Source organism: Papaver somniferum, chromosome 11 (assembly GCF_003573695.1).
Source record: "Papaver somniferum cultivar HN1 chromosome 11, ASM357369v1, whole genome shotgun sequence".
Lineage (NCBI taxonomy): Eukaryota > Viridiplantae > Streptophyta > Magnoliopsida > Ranunculales > Papaveraceae > Papaver > Papaver somniferum.
The window spans coordinates 107,889,128-107,906,963 of record NC_039368.1 but is presented as its reverse complement, the minus strand read 5'-3'; the positions used below and the strand labels follow the sequence as shown (position 1 = coordinate 107,906,963).

Here is a 17,836-nt window from a genome sequence, read left to right as displayed (position 1 = left end):
TGAGTATCTTAATACCTTTGTCCTCACTGAGCAACTGCACCATTGGTTAATTAAACTAACTTGTTATTTATTTGTTTTACCATGGCCCAAGCCCAGTTTATTGAAGAAACGAAAGAGAGTTTAAGCATTTTAAATGTCATGAACCCTATAAGGTTTGTGTCCCTGTATTTGATGTAGTTTGATGTATTGTTAAAGTCATGAAATCAAATTACTTTATATGCAAGTCTAAATATAATAAGTATCGCTTAATATAAGATAGAAGTCTAATTTAAAGTCTAAATATTCTCATTAATTAATATTACCACCACTTCTTTTACAAGATATAAACTTATAGACAATAATAAGAACTAAAATATTGACATCAATTACAATCTTTGGCCCTCTAGTTTTCTTAATTGGGCCATTTACAAAATGGTCATACCTTTTGTAATTCAGTTACAAAATGATCATACTTTTGTAAATTGGTTACAAATTGATCCTACTTGGTCCGACATAACAGTTTTTCAAAAAAACGGGGTTAGTTGTCCCCAAAATACCCTCGCTCTTAATTCAAGCAAATGTTAACTGCAGCTAACTCATCACCCACGTGACAGGCATTTTGATGACATGGCAGGCATTTTGATGACATGGCATGCATTTTTTGGCCAGAAAATCAGACTGATCCCGTCTGATTTCATTTTTCTTTACATACCTACAGACATTCATACTCATATTTCAATTCCAACAAACAAAACTGATAACATGTTCAAACAACAAATTGGTGGAGGTAAAACTGAATGGTGCAGTAAGCTAATCACATTACATATATCTAAAACAAGAAGGCCTAAAAGACTACTAGCATGAAGTTTGTGCGTGCCGATCTACATGGTCATAAACATGAAACAACAAAATGCTCTAAACATGGCCATATCAAAAACATGATGAGCTTACTCACTAGCGAGTAAAAGACTACAATTGATCAAGGTCATTCTTTCTGTAAGCTTGGCTATATAATGAAGTAACCAACATGACAGGGAAAGACCATTGGCATGAAATAGCAGTGGGTCACATTGGATAATGCAACAATACTGGAAATAAAATCTGGTGTGAACAGTCCATAACTATTTATGATGAACAAACCAAGAAGAATTATGTGAATTCCTTACTCTAAACAGATGTGGAAGAATTTTTTAGTCACTTAAACCAAAAAAGCTCACCATTGATCAAACTCATTCCGCCTCCTTAACAACTCATCCATCACCTACATAGGCAGTTATTAGATCAATTACAACTTCTCTACACATTGTTAAATGGGCAATTAACAAGAAAAAAAGAAAAAGCAACTCACTTCAGCTCTTAAGTCATCAACGAGTTCTCCCTCACGATTCATATCTGGATCTTCTCGGCCACTTCTCAAGCAAGCCCCATGTACCAAGGCTCTGAACAAGCATCAGCCATCAGTAAGAACTCCGGCAACAAACTTGTCGTTATCTTCCAATTTTGTCATTTCAACAACTATTTGCACTACAAACTACTCAGCAACCTCAATGTTGCACCCTCACTATCAAAATTGAACACCTTACAAATCAAAACCACCAAAATGTTTGTATTCTCATATAATCAAAATGAAGGCTATAATCAATTTCAAATAAAATTTCCTGTCAAAACTTGATAAAATAACAAGAACTGTAAACATTAATTCAAATGAAAACTCCATTTTCCAGCATCAAATTGAACATCAATACTACTGTATAATCATATTGAACTTACTAAAATTCACAATTCAAAATCTAACATACCCTTTTAGATTATAATTTTATAAATTCCTACTGGCAAAATCTAACATACACCTTGCAGCCGCATCTATCTCTTCCATGAACCCGTACCCCTTCTTCATAATTTCAGTCTGATCTCAAACAAACCCATATGAAACTGCACACATCCATTGCAGTAATAACTTCTTCTTACCACCAACACCATTCTATGAAAATCCCATAATCTTTTCAGAAATCCATTAGTTCAACCACCAACTGAACTCCACCTCAACCCATTGTCACTGCAATCATACCACCAGACTCATTGTTTCAATTTCAAGAAGCATATAAATTTCAGTAGCACAGCCATCAACCGTACATATACAATTTCAATCTTCAATTTTCCCTACTTAGGGTTTAAAAAATCTTAGGAAAAAAATAGCTAAAATCGTTAAAATAGGGTTTCTGAAAATAATAACAATATGGGTTTGTGATTACTAACCTCATGATGCTTGCGAACATTGTTTCTTCTTCTTCTTGTAAGAAACCCACTCGATTTCAACAACCAGTTACTAGTTTAAGCTTGTTAATCTTCACAAAAACACCACTGTAGTTAAATCGAACAATACACACTATGTAATTTTATACGGATCTGTTTGCCGATGAAACTCACTGGAAATCTCTCATTCTTTAGTCATTCGCCATTTTTGCAAGCTTAGCTATTAGAAACAGAGGAATCGTTTCTGCCTTGACTCAAAAATGTTAGATTCGAGTTTTATCATGACCGATCTTGTCCGTCCGTATCATCTCGAGATGTATCAAGTGTAAGATGTATGGTCTCTGATCTACCGTGGTTAGGTTAAGGATAGACTCGTAAATTTACGAGTGCCTTTAACTCTGGATTGGTGGGACCCGACGATTTAACATCAATTTCAACGGAAGTAGGACTCTTTTGTTAATTGATTGTAGCAGTATGACTCATTTGCAAACCAGGTCTTAATAGTGGGACTGTTTTATACATTTTCCTTCTTAATTTGACGGATCTTCTATTCAACGCGGTCGTGAACTGTTTCGTCTTTGTTTTTGAAATTTTGATTGTTAACGTTCAAAAAAAAATGGAGCTTTTCTTTGCTTTTTAGCAGGACATTTTTCTGGATCAACTTATAAAACTTGCACAACTCTTTTCTTTTTACCATTTTTATTTTTTTTTTAAATTACCACATATCTTATTTACAGCAGCCTCAAATTTGACTTCACAAAAAGAAAAAACATTTATGAGATATTTCAAGAGAAAAATTCATAGTGAAAGAAATTCAAGATAAGATTGAATTTTTGTGTGAGTTTAATATTTGAATCATTAAATGGATTAATTATTTATAGATGGGGAAAAAATTAACCGTTATAAATCCGAACATTATCCGATCATAATGGGACGGTCGTCCCGATCAGCCAGTCGGTTTATCCTGTTTCGGGTAACGTTTTCTCCGCTGCTTCAAAGCTAGTTTGTCCATCCACCTAGACAAGCAACTGGTGCAATTTGATGGTGCCCATTGGAATTGCCATTAGTATGCTAAAACCACGCTTGACCGATGAATCAGTAGTAAAATATGGGATCACTAGTGTCACGCACCTAACTTACGGGCGCCTAAGGAGAGAAAGATAAGTTGTGTTGTTTACATGTGACTATGGGAAATTTTACAGTGTGGTGTGTACTTGAAATGGCGCCACTCATTGTGCACAACTGCGCATGGGCTGTACTCCACTATTGATTTCTTACCTATTAAACATTAAAAGATAAAGTGTGTAATGTGAAGTAACAGACTATCAATCTCCGCCGAGAAATGATCTTTTTTCACATGGAAGTTGGTATGGCATGCATGGTGGTCACTATCATTCATTTTGTCTAGCCGAAGGTCCTCCCTTCTAATTAGTTTTCTAGTAAATATGTATTTTATTGATCTAATTTTGAGATGATAGTGTATATCGAACAAGTTACCGACTTGTTTGGTGTTAAGGATATTTGTCGGCTTACAGAGCATACTACATGTATTTCTAACAAGATGGATGGCAGCTACAATGGGCATGGCAGACTAACATATTTGTCCATTTTATACTTATAGTGCGACCGGAAAATGCTCAAAATGGATGGGAAAATCCTCGAATAAAAGAGTTTATTCATCACGTCACTTGAACAGAGCGTCACATCCTGATATGAGTGTATCAAATAGTGTCGGATGGCCTAATTCCGCTTCCTGTAAATTCAACCAATTTCAATACCAAAATCATAACTTCTTCACCTTCTACCCCACAACTTCTTATAATGTCAATCTCAAAATCCTAACATCAAAATATGTAGGAAATTAATTTCCAAAAAAAGGATTCTCAAAGTCCGTGGTCCTAAGTATACTCAAGAAGAGGATTTAATTCTTTGTACATCTTTTTTTTTTTTCAAACAGGAGATTATATCCATAGTGATAGGATTTTCTTGCAAATAACTTTTTGTCATAACGTTTTTGCAATGTTCGCTGCACAAAATGTTGATGGTGGATTTTTGACGAAGGTTATATTCGTAAAATCACATAGGAAATTATGTATCTATGATTAACATCAGAATCGTAAGAAATTCATATCTTCACCTTCCGCAAGAGAAGTGTGTTGATACATGAAAAATAGTTCCCCTTAACCAGGTTAGGGTGCCCCAAAGAGGGGAAAGGCCACACATAGAACATGGGGACTAAGGTCCAAGTCCATCAAAGAAGTACCCATGAGTTGGAAAGGACAATGAAGAAATTAACAAGGAAGAAAGAGGTTATACTAGAGAAGGGATGAAAGTAGTAGTAATTAAGGAGGTTTAAGACACATGGCAAGATGTCATAAAAAGAAGGGGTTTTTGGAAGGTCTATATAAGAAAGGACAAGGTACAATGGAAAGACAAGTCTCTCTCATACTATTCTAAGAAAAGTGAGGTCATCTTGGTACACTAGGACAGGTAGAACCCAACGAGAATTCCGGTATTAACATTTGGCGACCACACCCGGAGGCTCGTGCATAGTCTATCATGATGCAGCCGAGTGGTACTACCCCAAACGCGACTAACGGTCAGTTGAATAATCCGCCCCCTAATCTAGAAGGGGAGCAGATAGGGATAGTAACAAACTCAATTGATAGACACTTTTTTGGGTCTAATTTGTCCTCAATGTTCTGTATCGTTAGTACTCGGTTTCGTATTTATTTTTGTGTTTGTGTGTTTGTAGGTATTTCTTTGGAAATAAATATTGTTGGAAAATTCGGCTCGAAAAGTTACTCGGAGTTCCCGGAGGACAATTGTTATATGGACCCCCATTTTTGCTAAGTGTCACCCACGGCTATATGTAGCCCATTTTTGTCCACATCACCCTTCTCCCTCGTTTGAATTAAAAAAATTTGGCGGGAAACTGTTTTTTTTCACCTGCAACATATTCTTCTTCGGATTTGGAGGAGCTGTAGTGAGACTCAATGGTTGAATTTGCACGGGATGACTTTACGGAGCGTAACAGGCGTGGTATGGTTGATTGTTTCGATTAGAATTGGTTGCACCGTCGGATTGAAGCTAAACAGGGCAAGCCGTGTTCACAAGGGAGACAATCACGGGATTACAGCGAGTTTGAACGTGTACCGCACGCGTTGGTTGCTTTAGAAACGTGAAGGAGTTAAACAAAGATTCTATGCACGTATCCAGATGCGTGCAGGAGAAGAAAAAGGGAAGAAAATATTCCCGAGAATATTTTCTTTGCTGCCGGAATTATGAGGATTATTTGGAGTAATGGGGTGATATTCGAAGGCCTCTGTGGGTATATATAGGCTTTTGGTATCAAATTTAGTAGACGGAGAGTTTGGGAGAGGCGGAGAGCAACAACAGAAGAGAAAAAAATCGCACCAGAGAACCACCATTTCTGCTGCTGCTGAAGAACATGAAGAACAAAAGACCACCAGAGGCAGTCGTTCATGCTACAGTGACAACGACAGCCACACGAGGGTCGCAGAGATACAACAACAACAATTCCTTTTTATCGTTCTTTGTAACAGTGTTTTGCAACAATTATAAACGTTGCAAACACCCGATTTTCATTATTTTCTCTCGATTTCATCTTTGTAAACAAATCTTGAGCATGAATCAATATTTTGAGCAAGTTTATACAATGATGAGCTAAACCCATCCTCTGGGGCGACGGAGGAAGCTATTTCGCCAATGAAATGTGGTAATCTCAATTTTATTTAATTTATGCAATTATTATATGATTAGTTTCCTTGATAAATAAATAGATAAAATGTTTTTTGTTAAACAATTGTTATTTCAATTGATGGAGCATGCTAGCCTAGGGTTTTGATGTCCCATACTTTCGATTTACAATTGTTATTTCTAAAAAATCAACTTTTGCAATATTAAGAATCAACTTGAATGAAGGATTTGCATAATTATAATTAGAAAATATAAATCACTTTGATATTGGTAATTAGTGGAATCCATAGCCCCAGTATTCTCCATATTTTTCATATCACTTTTATTTAAGTTTCCTATATTCTTTATTTAAAATTAAGTATAAAATCTGCTTTCACAAGTCTTGAACGAATCTTATTACTACAACAACATTAAAAATCACAACATCAATCTTACAAGCGAGAAGACCTGAAGAGACGCAGGAAAGGGATAAGCAACTAGAGGACGGAAGCACGTCACTCGCGCAACACACTTTAAAGGAAATGCAGAAAGAGTTGGAGGAACACATCCGCAGGGAAAACGATTTGAGAAAATTGCTGAGAGAAGCTAGCAACGAGCAATGCGCCAAAGAGGCTTTGGAGAGCGCCGAGGATAAAGAAGAAGATCACGGAATGTTGACACAGGAAGCGATGGCCAAATTTTTCGAGACAAACTACAAAGTCGTAAAACAGAACAATTACGATTTCATGGCAAGCCCATACACCCCCGAGATCGTGGAATATCAATATCCAGAGGATTATACTTCACCAAAGTTCAAAGTGTATGATGGACAAGGGAATGCGCGAGAACATCTTAGCAGATTTGTCGCCTCTATGAACGACCGAGCCTCTGATGGGAAGTTGTGCCTAAGGGAGTTCCCTAAGTCGTTGACTGATACAACCTTCTCTTGGTGCGACAATCTAAAGGCCGGAAGCATCAGCTCATGGACGGACCTGTCCACACAGTTTCTCAGAAAATTTTATTCGGCAAAAAGGAAAGTCACGACCATCGACTTGAGTAAGTGCAACCACGGTTAGGGGAAGACATAGGGAAGTATATCACCCGGTTTCGTCATTTTGTGCTGGATTGCCATGAGGACGTTAAAGAAGATGCACTAGTGGAGATCTACATACGCGGAATGATACCATGTTTCAAGAAAAGCCTGGTGAACTTCCGATTCCCAACCTTCGTCGAGCTGGAAGAAGCGGAAGCAAGAATCGCCGATTGTGTCGAAGAAAGCAACTCGGATTATGTTCGGCGCAATACAGTCAACACTGTCTCAACAACACCAAGGAACACCCAACAACCAAGAAGGCTGGGGCGCGCAAACAAATCAGTCATATAGATATCGACCGCTTCCTCCCCCATTTCCCTGTGATAAAGAGCAGATCGTCAGACTCCTAGATTAGTGGGTGGCGAATAAAGAAATTCAGTTGCCTCCAACAAGGGCGGATCCCACCGATACCCAGAAGAGAGACGCCAGGTACTGTCACTTCCATCGCAGAGTACAACACCCCACGGTCGACTGCTATAACCTAAGAAGAATGTTTCAGAAGAAATTAGAAGCGGGCGAAATTGAAATGGGAAATCCCAAGGGAGGAAAAGCAATCCAAAATCATGTAATGATGATTTCTCATGATCCCAACGGAGATGAATGACAACCATGGGAAGAGAATGATAAATAAGCATGCGAGGTCACCATAGAAGGACGCACATTTACGAATACATATGGTGTCGGTAGCAAGTTCGGGGGTACAGTGTTGGATCAGCAGTTTTTTGACTCGTTGGGTTTTAGCGAGGATCAGAGCAGGGAAGCGTCCAATGCTATCGTGGCAGGAAGGCCCTACGATTCCCTTCCCAAATAAGCTATCGTATTCACATACGCGGATATTTGCTATCTGTGAGAGCACCTTAGACCCTTATACCTTACTGCGTATATCAATAAGGTTCCTTTGAAGAGGGCCTTCGTAGACGGTGGCGCATCTTTAAATCTAATATCTACGCATATACTAGACTTCCTCGGGGTACAGCGGTGGGCAATTAAAATGTGAACCACGACGGTGAAAGTATTTGGAGGACATACTCAGACGGCAATCGGGATCGTCCATTTGGTTATGAAGATTGGTCTCATTCGTGGACTTAACCATTTCTATGTACTAGAAGACGACACGACGTTCCATGTACTGCTAGGACGAAGGTGGTTACTCAACCATAAAGTGGTGGCGTCAACATACCATCAGTGTGTCAAGACTAACATAGGAGGGAAGCAATTTCGGATACCAGCCACGAGCCACCCCTTTGTCCCGGAATAAGCTTACATGGCAGATGCGGTTTTTTATGATTTGGCTAAGGAGGAGGATGAAATCCCCGAGGTGAAACTTACCCCGTTGCCAAAATGGAGCGAGGAAGATAAGACGGAGCCAACAAAGTCAGTCTTCAGCCCTTCCAGGATGACGTTCCCAGAGTAAAGAAAGCGGAAACATGGAGATCAACCTAGGTTCCAACGTTTCTCAAGACCAGGTGGGAGACACGTGTACCGCCTATAACAATTAACCGAGGGAGCGTCTACAAGCACGCAAAACCTCGACACATCCGACGTAGAGGCCCCCTCAGATGATCAAAACTTAAACGAGCTACCATATAATAATATTGATGATGAAGAATTACGGGAACTACTTAATGCGAGTACACAGTATATAGAAGAACAGGCTCCTAAAGACCTCACCATGGATGACGTAGAAGAGGTTAACATCGGAACATAAAATGATAAGCGGACGATCGTGATTAGTAAAAGTTTGTACGCGAAAGAAAGGGAAGCTCTGATCACCTTTCTCAGAGAATACAGAGATGTTTTCGCTTACGATTATGATGAAATGTCGGGTTTAGATAGCAACCTCGTAGCTCATAACCTTGGAGTGTCTCCTGAATTCCAGCCTATAAAACAAAGAAGTAGAGAGTTCCTGAGGACGACCGCTCTCGCAATAAAGGAAGAAGTGGAATGTTTGTTGAAATCCAAATTCACCAAACCTATCCAGCACCCGACCTGGTTAGCCAACATCATCCCAGTGGTGAAGAAAAATGGAAAGATACGATGTTGCGTAGACTATAGGGATCTCAATCGGGCCTGTCCCAAAGATGATTTCCCACTACCCAACATTGATTTAACGCTGGACGCGATTAGAGGCAAGACACACTTCTCTTTCATGGATGGGTTTAACAGATATAACCAAGTAAAGATGGCCGAGGAAGATGCAAAGAAGACTGCTTTCCAAACTCCATATGGGAATTTCTACTATGTTGTGATGCCCTTCGGGCTAAAGAACGCCGGTGCCACGTACCAGCATGCCATGACATCCATATTCCACGATCTACTGCATCAGACGATAGAGGTATATGTAGACGACATCGTGGTTAAGACTTCAGAGACTCAGGGCCACGAATCTCACCTAAAGACGATCTTCGAAAGATGTACGAAGTACCAACTCAAGATGAACCCGCTCAAGTGCGCCTTTGGAGTTACATCTGGAAAGTTCTTGGGATTTTTTATAACCAATGAAGGGATTCAAGTGGATCCAAGTAAGGTCGAGGCGATCATGACTATGGTACCACCAAATAATACCAAAGAGCTCCGGGCATTTGTAGGACGAATATCTTATATATGGATCTTCGTGCCTGGTTTGGCTCAGATAATGTCGGCATTCTTGCCCCTACTAAGGAAAGAAACTATCTTCAAATGGGAAGAGACTCAACAAGTCGCGTTTGTAAAACTAAATAAATGCCTCGCTAGCCCCCAAGTTCTTAAGCCACCAATGAAAGGGGTGCCTCTTTACTTTTACACGGCGTTCACGAGCTCAGCCATAGGGGCAGTCCTGGCACAAGATATAGGAGGAAACGAATTATCACCCATCTACTACGTGAGTCGGGTTTTAAGAGACGCGGAACTGAGATACCCACGAGTTGAACAAGTATGCCTAGCCCTCATCTACGCAACACAGAAACTAAGGCTGTATCTTCTGACGCATAAGACAATCGTGGTAGCCACGGAAAACCCCATAGCGTATCTCACCTCTAAGCATGTCCTGACTGGGAGAACGGCCCGATAGCTGTTACAATTATCAGAGTTCGAACTCGATTATCATCGACCTAAAGGAGTGCGAGGACAAGCGATCGCTGATCTAATGGTCATGTTCTATGGGGAAGGAGATGACGAAATTCATGACCGGGTGTCGGGAGAGGTAGCTGCCGCCGATTTCAACAAGCCTTGGACCATGTTTTTCGACGGGTCATCATATGATACCGTTGCAGGAGCAGGAGTAGTGTTCGAATCACCGCAAGGAGAATTGTTCTCATATTCGTTCAAGTTGGATTTCCCCTGCAGTAATAATGTCGCCGAATATGAAGCTTTGATCTTAGGGCTCAGGATGGCAAAGGAGCTTGGCCTAGGAGGCGTCAAGATAAAGGGAGACTCGAGGTTGGTGACCAATCAAGTCAACGGGGATTTCCACGTCAAAGAACCACACTTAGCCCCATATAGAGCGGAGGCTCAAAACCTGATAAGTCAAACAGGGTCGACCCTAGATCATACAGGTAGAGGCAAGAACAAACACGCAGATGCCCTGGAAATTTTACCTAGCAAGATACAACTAAACGATAAGGAAGAGGGTACGGTAACAGTCAGAAGGAAGGAGTTGCCCAGCACCTGGAAAGAAGACATGGCATTCGAAGAAGCAGACGATTGGAGGCGCACTTACATTGAGGACTTGACTAAAACAGAGGAGGATCGTGTAATAACTACCCAGACTCTGAAACAGTTTGTTTTGATCCAAGGAGCGCTTTACTATCGAGCGGTAGGGGGATCTCTTTCCAGATGTGTGGGTAAGAGAGAAGCGGAAAAGATATTCAAGTAGCTACATGCAACAACATGTGGGAAAACCGCAACGGTTCGCCTCTACAGAAAGCTTCAGATGAGAGGGGTATACTGGCCTAGCATGTAGGCAGAAGCAGCGGCCCTCCAAGACAGTTGCGCTGATTGCCAATCCCCACCACAACCCGCAGAGGTCTGCACAGTCGACGAGGTGGATTGGAGATAACCTTACATGGACTTCATCCAAAATGGAAAATTACCCAACGACAGGAAAACGGCTCTAAAAATTCAAAAGAAAGCCACGCGTTTCTTCATGCATGAGGGGATCCTCTACCACAAAATCTACAGTAACGCGGTACTAAGGACGAGGAGGCTGCTGAAGTAATGACTCAGTCACACAATATTGAACATCAATAGATGCGGAAGTTGTTCCTGCAGCTCTATGAAGGCGGGTTTTACTGGCCCACCATGGAAAGTGATACCGCGTAACACGTCAGAAAATGCCTCAACTGCCAAACACATGGGGACCTAATCAGAACACACCACACCCTACTATATAGCGTGGTAACGCCATGGCCATTCCATAGTTGGGCTTTAGACATTATAGGGCAGATCAACCCGATGTCCTTGAAACGCCATAAGTACATAATAACCGTCACCGAGTATACCACGAAATCGGTCGAAGTGATACCTCTCAAAGACTATGCCGGGGCGACCATCGCAACATTCATCAAAGAGTACATCATCTGCAGATTTGGAGCACCCATGATTATCATGGAAGATAATGCAAAATCGTTCTTAAACAAATATGTGATGGATTTTCTACAACAGTATAATGTGAGGCTTCATACGTCGACCCCCTACTACACTCAAGGGAACGGTCAAGCCGAGGCGAGCAATAAGACACTGATCCGGGTCTTGAGCAGGACAATAGAATACCATCCCAGAGAGTGGCATGAGCAGCTCCCACTCGCGGTATGGGCATACAAAATCTCGAAATGAAGTTCCACGGGGGCGTCATCGTATTCTCTGGTCTATGGGGAGGACGCGATATTACCGGCGGAGATTGAAATTCCATCCGCGAGGGTAGCAATGGCTAGTCATACGACTCCGGACGAAGTGAGTCGCTTTGCCCATTTAGACACACTAGAAGAGAGGAGAGCCCGGGCAGAACGGTTTGCTGAGGCATACAGGAAGCGAACAACAAATTATTATAATCAGAATGTAAAGGAAAAGAGATTTGAGGTAGACGATTTGGTCCTTAAGATTGCTCCTCATGTGCAAAGGAATGCTAGCGCGGGGAAATTCGCCGCAAACTGGGAAGAACCTTTCAAAGTAAGAAAGGTAGCAGAGAGGGGGTATTACAAGCTCAGACGCATGAACGGCACGAAGATCAAGTCACCGATCAATGGTAAATGGATAAAGAAGTTTTATGCATGAACAATTCTGCGTAAAACCGTCGTTTCGAATAAAGACCAACTTTAGATATATGATTCGTAACATTTACCAAGATCGCGGGAATGCTAATGGCGCCCGAAACGACTGGCAAAAGGCTGAGAGAGTGCTAATGGCACCCGATCAGCTGAAAAATTTACTAAAGGTTACAGGAGTGCCAATGGCGCCTGATCGACTGACAAAAGGTTGCGGGAACGCTAATGGCGCCCGATCGACTGACAAAAGGCCGCGGGAGTGCCAATGGCGCCCGATCGCCTAACAAATTTACTAAAGGTTGCAGGAATTCCAATGGCGCCTGATGGACTGACAAAAGGTTGCAGGAACGCTAATGGCGCCCGATCGACTGAAAAAAGGTTGCGGGATTTCCAATGACGCCCGATCTGCTGACAAATTTACTAAAGGTTGCAGGAATGGAAATGGCGCCTGATCGACTGACAAAAGGCTGCTGGAATGCTAATGGCACCCGATCATCTGGAAAAAGATTACAGGAATGCCAATGGCGCCTGATCGACTGATAAAAGGTTGCAGGAACGCTAATGGTGCCTGATCAACTGACAAAAGGCTGCGGAAGTGCCAATGGCGCCCGATCGGCTGACAAATTTACTAAAGATTGCAGGAATGCCAATGGCGCCTGATCGACTGACAAAAGGCTGCGGGAATGCTAATGGCACCCGATTAGCTGACAAAAGATTACAGGAATGCCAATGGCGCCTGATCGACTGACAAAAGGTTGCGGGAATGCTAATGGTGCCAGATCGACTGACAAAAGGCTGTGAGAGTGCCAATGGCGCCCGATTGGCTGACAAATTTATTAAAGGTTGCAGGAATGCCAATGGCGCCTAATCGACTAACAAAAGGCTGCGGGAATGCTAATGGCACACGATCAGCTGACAAAAGATTACAGGAATGCCAATGGCTCCTAAACAATTTAACACACATCCCGCCCTCCCAATCCCATGATTGAACAAATGAAGGGAGGAGTAGGCGCGTTTAACATACTCCGTTGAGAAAAATGAGGGGAGGAGTATGCGCATTTAACATAATCCCGCCCTCCCAAACCCTGTTGAGAAAAATGAAGGGGGAGCAGGCGCGTTTAACATACATCTCTCCCTCCTAATCCCTGTTGAGAAAAATGAAGGGCGGAGTGGCGCTTTTAACATACATCTCGCCCTCCCAATCCCTGTTAAGAAAAATGAAGGGGGAAGTAGGCTCGTTTAACATACATCCCGCCCTCCCAAACCCTGTTGAGAAAAATGAAGGGAGAGTAGGCGCGTTTAACATACATCTCGCCCTCCCAATCCCTGCTGAAAAAAATAAGGGGGGAGTAGGCGCGTTTAACATACATCTCATTATCCAAATACCTGTTGAGAAAAATGAAGGGGGAGTAGGCGCGTTTAACATACATCTCGCCCTCCCAATCCCTGTTGAGAAAAATAAGGGGGGAGTATGCGCGTTTAACATACATCTCGCTCTCCAAATCCCTGTTGAGAAAAATGAAGGGGGGAGTAGGCGCGTTTAACATACATCTCCCAATGCCTGTTGAGAAAAATGAAGGGGGAGTAGGCGCGTTTACCATACATCTCGCCCTCTCAGACCCTGTTGAGCAAAATGAAGGGGGGAGTAAGCGCCTTTAACATACATCCCGCTAACAAAAAAAACAAAAAAAAGTTTTGTCACTCATCAGTATCCAACGCATAATCGATGAGTGCTAAAAAGTGCATATTTCTATATATTTTTCTTGGCATTTAACTCATCTTTTGTTCATTAATTGTACATTTTATCCCATATTCTGTATTTTCATTGTTTTCAAGAATAAATATTTTTATTAATTAATTTTGCATTTTTAGGTTGTAAATAAAGTTTGGATGAATTGCGGAGCGAAAAGAGCAGAAAAGTAGTGAAAAGTCGGGAGGAATTACGCAAGGAAGCCGCGAGGAATGTTGTGCACAAGACCAAAAGGCTAGAAATGGGCTTAACAAGGAAGAATTGTTCTTAAAGAAGATATGGGCTTGGCATACCCAAGGTCCAAAACCCTTACCCAAACCCATTTCCAATATCCATACCCGCCTTTATCTTCAGCCGTCAGATTGGATCATCTCAGCATCCTACGGTCGCTTTATCATAGTGCATCAAAATCTGAAGCTTCTGTCAAACATTATAGCACCTAACTCCATCTTGAGCCGTTAGTTTCGTTGTCTCACGCATCCAACGGTCGCTCAAGACTTGCTTCCATCTTGCCGTTAGAATCAATCTAGAATTGATAATCCAACGCTTTCGCTTTGATGTGCATCCGATTTTGATGTTCCGCTCAACACTACAACACCTGACACCTATACTCTTCAGCCAAACGCACCTTACCCAAATTCTCATCTTCCTCCTTCGAGCAGTCGAGCTCTGCTCCTGCCAACTCCACCCTCTCTGTCGCCTCAACCACCACCACTCCCCTCCACGAGCCGTCAAATCTCCAAACACTCGAACCCATCACTACCACCTAATCCCCCATCATTCTAGCCTACTATTCTATCACTTTCTCCTCTTCACAGTTCCTGAAACCCTAGGAGAGAAAATGATGGAATAGCTCGAGCTAGGGAAATTGTACCAGAAGAGTGAGCAGGAGAGGAAGAGGAAGCGTGGGTCAAGCTAATTGACTGGATATCAGAAGTAGTTGGTAAGAATTTTTGATTTAATTTGTAAACCCTAATTTTAGAAATTAGGTATTTTGGGGGAATTGAAATTGGGTATAAATAGAAGGCTTGTGTGTTGTGTTGGGGCATGCCTGGGCTAGCCAGAGCTTCACCCAAGAGGACTGGACTAGCCAGTTCCTCAACTGTGTTATTTTCAATTGTTTTGCACAATGTTTATTATGTTCTGATTTCATGTCTAGGGTTTAGAGGAAACCCCAATTCTGATGTTAAGTTGTTCATATTCTAGACAGTGTTCTTGTTGTGATATAATGTTGTGGATAAATATAATCTAAACATGTCAGCATTTTACTTTCACAATGTATGCCTTGTATCCATTGTAGTCAGGTTATTTCTATGTTGAATGTGTTGCAACTCATGCTTAACAGATTGTTGTTCATAACTTTGACTAATTGTACTTTAATCAGACAGTTAGTACTTTGTAGGAACACCTTAGTTGCGATTAGAATATCCTTCAGGATTGTTTAGCTATTTAAGAGGTTAATCCATAGTTAGTTGCATTGTGAGAAGGCAGCTAGAACTAGGATTAGCATCATCTTAGAGACACTGAACCATTCTCCTAAGACCATCCTTTGATGAGCAGCAGGCATAGAGCCTCAACTGCCATGTAGATAGTTAGATGAGGCTAGAACTTCACTAATATCTATACAAGGAACAAGACTCTATTAGAACTAGGAGGACTTAGCTTAGGAAAAGGGTGGATTCAAGATCCTAGTCCCTCCCATATCACTGCCATTTAGAATTATTTAGGAAATCACTTAGAAAACAACATATCACCCTCCTTGTCCCTGTGGACTTTCCCCTACTTGCACACTAGCTTCATCAAGACCCTGTATACTTGTAGGTAAAACATAGGTTGTAGTTTTAGGTACTCTTTGCCCAGCTACCAAGTTTTTGGCGCCGCTGCCGGGGACTTTGCGTTGTGTGGTTGTTGTTCTTTTTATCTTACTTTGCTGTTTTTTTTTTGTGTAACTTAGCTGCTGTGTAGTGTAACTTAGTGTAACTTAGCTGCATTGCATACTGCCATGTCATACTTGCATATCATTGCATAATTTGCATAACTTAGGAGCATATTCATCTTGCATTTGCATATTCATCTTGCATCATCTGTTTTCTTGCATCTTAGTAGCTCTGTAACCTGCTGTGTAGTGCAAGCATCTCTGGCCATGTTTATCTTGTAGCAGTTGCATATCTTGCTCTCAAGTTATTGAAACTTCTGGAACTAAGAACTTGGTTGAGTGACAGGTACTGCTGAACCTGTGTTGTTGTTGCTGCTGCTACTTCTTCCTGCTGCTGCTGGTGCTTGGGCCATTGTGATAGACACATTTATGTGTCTATTTTCATCTCTTTTGTGTATTTTGTTAGTACCCATTTGTTCTTATTACGGTGTTTTTATGTTTGTTTAGGTGTTTTTGGAGAAAATACCCTTCTGTGGAAAGAGTTGCTCAAAAAGTGATGATTTACACCCCGGAGAAATGTACCGAAGGCACCCCAGAAATGCACCGGAAGCACCCCAGAAATGTCCCGGAGGAACCCAGAAAAAATACTATTTCCACCCCAAAATTACTATTTCCACCCCAATTGCTAAAGGGACACCCGTACAGGATTAGGGGGAGGACATTTTCTTCTCAAAATTCAATTTCTGTTTTTGGCGGGAAAGTTTCTTCACACTCTGGTAGATTTTCCAATCAATTTTTGAAGGTGTTATACAGAGATTAAATGGCTGAAACTTTGTGGAAAGTTGTGATATGTCATAACATAGCTGTAATGGGTGTTTTGATCGATCAAATTTGGCTGGAAAACGTGTTTTAATCCACGAGTTGAAAACAAGGTGAAACACGCGTCAACGAGATTTGGAGAAGATTTTTAGCGTGTACTGAACGTGCTTAGCTGACTCAATCAATTATATGGAGCGTGAAGAAGGTTTATAAGGAAAGAAATACAGCTGAATGCGTGTGGAAGATCAAAAAATGAAAATTTTGGCCGTGGAGAATATTTTTAATAAATGAAGATTATTTGGGAGATATGGACGGATTAAATGAGGATTATGAGTATAAATAGATGTATATTGGTACAATGGAGGGCTGTCGAGAGTTTGGGGAGGTTTGGAGGCGAGCAGAGAGGCGCAGGAGGAGTTGCAGAGAAGTTACCTGCTGCTGCTGCTGCCATTAACACGCCTGAAGAACACGAAGAACGTACTTTCAGAAGCAGTCGTTTATCAACAGAAACATCGACTATCGTTTGTGGGTCGTAGCTGTTCAACGACAACAGCACCTCAGCTCTGTCGTTGATTCTGGACGCCTTCTGTTGGTCGCATAGTTCTGTTTTACATCAATTTCTTGTATTTCTCTTCATTGTAAAACACTTTTGAGCATCAATGAAATATTTTGAGAGCATTTATACTATGATGAGCTAATTCCCTCGTAACCAAGGCAATGGAGGAAGCTATTCACGCAACATAAATGGGTAACTATTTCATTTAATTATATAATTCACCTAATCACTGCTTTTGCGGAGTTTTAAATTGTTTGAATGATTGTCTTAATTATTTGTTATTCAGTTTGATAGGTTATGCTTGGTTTAATCTCTTGATAATCTATGCTTAAGGTTTACAAATAATGTTTGAGAATTTGTATGATTGATAGTGAATTAAAGATAAAAGAGGACTTAAGAATTGAATAGAGTTTTTAAATATTTATCATAATTTTGCGTAGTAGTTGAATCTAGTGTCTTGGTTACCTCTCGCCCAAATTGTTAATATTTTGTATAATTATTTATTAAGTCTAAAGAAAAATTATCCTTCACAAGTCCGAGAGTTTGAACCTCATTACTACAACCACGAAAA

At 41.1% G+C, this 17,836-nt stretch overlaps 1 long non-coding RNA gene across 3 annotated transcripts; it reads right to left on the bottom strand.

Annotated features, from left to right (window-relative positions):
- Nucleotides 1-273: 273 nt before the first annotated feature.
- Nucleotides 274-3,062, bottom strand: LOC113321461. 3 transcript variants are annotated; one of them, XR_003346674.1, is made up of 5 exons: nucleotides 2,236-3,062; nucleotides 1,779-2,035; nucleotides 1,328-1,557; nucleotides 1,197-1,240; nucleotides 274-691 (listed from the first exon to the last, which is right to left on the bottom strand). It is a non-coding gene; the product is annotated as an uncharacterized LOC113321461 (long non-coding RNA). The 3 variants fall into 3 exon arrangements; XR_003346675.1 differs by having other exon boundaries at nucleotides 1,328-1,540; XR_003346673.1 differs by having other exon boundaries at nucleotides 1,328-2,035.
- Between the last annotated feature and the right edge of the window lie 14,774 nt (nucleotides 3,063-17,836).